This window comes from Hevea brasiliensis, chromosome 14 (assembly GCF_030052815.1).
Source record: "Hevea brasiliensis isolate MT/VB/25A 57/8 chromosome 14, ASM3005281v1, whole genome shotgun sequence".
Classification (NCBI taxonomy): domain Eukaryota; kingdom Viridiplantae; phylum Streptophyta; class Magnoliopsida; order Malpighiales; family Euphorbiaceae; genus Hevea; species Hevea brasiliensis.
This window is the reverse complement of record NC_079506.1, coordinates 22,088,445-22,092,640: the sequence shown is the minus strand read 5'-3', so window position 1 is coordinate 22,092,640 and position 4,196 is coordinate 22,088,445.

Sequence of the window (4,196 nt, the reverse complement as noted above, 5' to 3'; positions counted from 1 at the left end):
TACGGACTACCTACGGTGAGGGCGTTACAACCTTGCTTCTTACCATAAAGATTGGGCTCATTCTTACTTCTTTCAAAGCCATTTTGGAGAAAGTAAGTATCAATTTTGTTGTACCATGCACGCGGTGCCTGCTTCAGTCCATAGAGAGCTTTTCAGAGCTTATAAACTTTCTCCTCTTTGCCTTTAACTATGAATCCTTCAGGCTGAGCAATGTAAACCTCTTCTTGCAATTCGCCATTTAGAAATGTTGATTTAACATCAAACTGATACACGGTCCTTTTCAAATATGCAGCCAATGCCAAGATCATTCTGACTGTCTCAAACAGTGCAACTGGAGAGAAAATATCATCATAATCCACTCCTAGTTGTTGTGAATAGCCTTTCACTACCAATCGTGCTTTGTGCTTTTGAATACCGCCATCTGTTTGAAACTTGGTTCAAAAGACCCATTTGACTCCAATTACTTTCCTGTCTTTGGGAAGATCTACAAGCTCCCACGTCTCATTTCGTTGAATTGCTACAAGTTCCTCCTTCATTACATTGCGCCACTTTTCTTTTTCTACTGCTTCTTCATAAGTTATTGGATCAGCAACAAACAAGGCCTGTGTAGACTCATAAATTTCAGCCAATGATCTGAATTTCCTTGGAGGAGTGTCATCTTCAGATGAACTTCTGCTATTTGAAGATGACAAGTTTGGTGAAGTTGGAGGATATGAACTTGAAGAATTTGGGGAAGGAGGCTGTTGGACTTCAGTCTGTGGAGCTTCATTTAAGACTTCAAACTGAACACCATCTGAATTTTCTTCCCAAATCTAGCTTGCTTCCTCATTAAAAATAACATTCCTGTTGATAATAACTTTGCCATCAATGGGATTATTCAGCCTATACGCTTTAGATTGAGAACAATAACCAATAAAAATGCATTTTGTTGATTTATCATTAAGTTTACTGTGATTATGTGAATCAATTAAAGTATAGGCAATGGAGCCAAAAACCTTTAATTGGCTTACCCACGATTTCCTCCTACACTAAGCCTCATATGGTATTTGATTCAAAACAGCCTTTGTTGGGGATAAATTGAGCAAGTATACTGTCGTTGTTACTGCTTCTACCCAAAACTGGTATGGAAGTCCTTCAGTTTTCAGCAAAATTCTCGCCATCTCAACAACTGTTTGATTTTTACGTTCAATGACATCGTTCTACTCTGGAGTGTATGGAGCAGTCAGCTCTCTTTGCGAGCCTTGTTCTTTGCAAAATTGATTAAATTCCTACAATACAAACTCACCACCCCTATCTGTGCACAGCGCCTTGATGCAACTTCTAGTTTGCTTCTCCACAAGTGTCTTGAACTTTTTAAAGTTCTCAAATGTTTTTGACTTGGATTGCAAAAAATACACCCTGCTCATCCAGCTATAGTCATCTGTAAATAACAAAAAATATCTGCTCCCACCAAACGATTATGTTTTCATGGGACCAACCAAGTCAGCATGCACAAGCTCAAGACAACTAGATGCCCTTCTAGACTTCCTTATAGGAAATGGTTTCTTACATTGTTTTCCATATACACACCCTTCACATACATCTAAAGACTCAATTTTAGGCAACCCAAAAACCATTTCCTTTTGACTCAATAATTTCAGACCTTTTACATTTAAATGCCCATACCGTAAATGCCATAATCTTGACTCACTAGCTTCTTTAACAATAAGTGCATGGCTTTCAACACTAGAAATTTCAAGTGGGAATAATTTGTTTGGTGTCATGCGAACATCAACTATACTTTTGATCTGATTTTTTATCTCTAATCACACAAGACACATCATCAAATATAATAGAATATCCAGTAGCCATGAGTTGCCCAACACTCAATAAATTTTGTGACAAACTAGGAATGTAATAGACATCATAGAGAAGCTTTACATTACCATAACTGTTTTTTATTGCCACAGTACCTTTGCCTTCCACTTGAATCTTCTTGCTGTCTCCAAGTGTTACTTTTTGTTTGAAAGTGTCATCAAGCTCCTTGAATAGTAACCGTACACCAGTCATGTGATTAGAGCATCCGTTGTCCAGGAACCAAATGCTGCTGTCAATATTTCTTCTTGATGAGCCATGAAAAGCTTGAGCTCCTCCTCTTCTTGTTCTGCATTATTTGCTTATTCTTGTTTTTTTCTTTTCCAGCAGTCAGCTTTTATATGCCCAAACAGCTTACAATAGTAGCATTGAACACCACTTTTGTTACCTCCCTACTGCTATTTTTGATTTTGGTGCTCATCACCTCGTTCTCGTCCTCTGCCGCGACCACCTCTTCTATGAAATCCACCTCTGCCACGTCCTCTACTGCTTGCTTCTCTTTGCTCATTTTTCTTGTGTGATGCCTCCCCCTTCACATGAAAAGCCTTTTCTTCATTCTTCTCATCTAACCTATTCAGTTTTGCCTCATGGGATTGTAGTGACCCCATCAATTCATCAAATGAGTAGGTAGCCAAGTCTTTGGATTTTTCTATAGTTGCTACTACATGATCAAAATTTGGAGTCAAACTCCGCAACACTTTTACAACTATGGTTTGATAAAAAAATCTTTTCTGCATAGGACCTCATTTGATTAACAATTGTTGTTATTCTAGACAAAAACTCTTGCACTGATTCTCCACTTTTCATATGCAAGGTTTCAAAATCTCGGCGAAGAGTTTAAAGTTTCACCGTGATTACCTTCGAGGAGCCTTGGAACATGTCTGCAAAGTAGTCCAAGCCTCTTTAGTAGTAGTTGTTGCTGCAATTTTTGAGAAAATTGACTCATATACTGCTTGTTGAATGAAGAATAATGCGTTCGAGTCTTTCTTCTTATTCTCTCTTAGCCTGGCCTCTTCATCTGGATCAGCAAATCCATTCTCAACCAAGTCCACAGATTTTGAGACTTGAATAATGTCTTCATCTTAATACTCCAAAACTCATAGCTTTCACCTTTGAAAACTGGAATTGCTGGCTGAGAAATGCTCACAACATTGCCGTTAGTTGCCATAAATCTTTATGCCCAGTTACAAACGAACCTGGCTCTAATACCACAAATGTTGGAAATCTGCAGTAAATGCAAGAGGCTACTGCACAAGACTTTTATCAGATAGATGGTGACAAAAAAAATCTGCAGTAGGCTTGAGCTAATTTAGGAATTAAACAAAGCAACAAAAAAATGGAGGAATTATAGTAGAAAGACGAGATATAGTTGACTGAAGTTGCTATTTTATTCACTTGCAAAATGAAGTAAACAACAGGCCTATAAATAGGCTTTACACAATAACAAATTAGCGAAAGAAGAGCAACAAAATACTAGCATAAAGTAGAAAATAAAGGAACAGAATTAACAACATCCAACTCAATAAAAAAAAAACTAATATTTTGGTAACTGACTTTGAATCATTCTCCAACAGTTCTTTGAAGGCTCTTGCAACTACAGATCCTTTGTATCCTGCTTGGGAGATATGTAACACTATGGTGTTATCATGGTTAACCCATTCTTTATCTCAGTTAATTACTCACACTATGATTTGGATTGATAAGGCAGTAGATGTATGGAAAGATTTGAAGGAAAGGTTTTCTTAGGGAGACATCCTTCAAATTTTAGATCTGCAGGAAGAGATTTATTCTCTCAAGCAAGGTGATCAAACAATTACTGAATATTTTACAGAATTAAAGCTATTGTGGGATGAATTAATGAATTTTAGACCTATTCCTAATTATTCTTTGTGCAAATCCTTATAACCGTGGTTCACTGCTGAAAGGTACAGAGTATTTGGATCATGATTATGTAATAAGATTTTTGAAGGGTCTGAATGATCAATATATCGATGTTAGATCTCAAATAATGATGCTGGATTCATTTCCACAATCAACAAAGCATTTTCTTTAGTTGTTCAATAAGAAAGACAGATCAGTTCCTCAGGTAATCAAATTGAACCCAAAGTGCTTGTTAATAAAGCTATTAGAGGTAATCAATAAGAATTCAAGCCAAAGTCATTTTTTAGTGGTCTAAGATCATTCACTAATAATGGTCCAAGACCAGCTGCACCTTCTGTTGACACAAGGCTTTGTACTTTTTGTGGGAAGCCAAGGCATACTTTGGAAACATGCTATAAGAAGCATGGCTATCCACCAAGTTTTAAAAGATATTCTGCTACTACCAATTATGTTAGTATAGA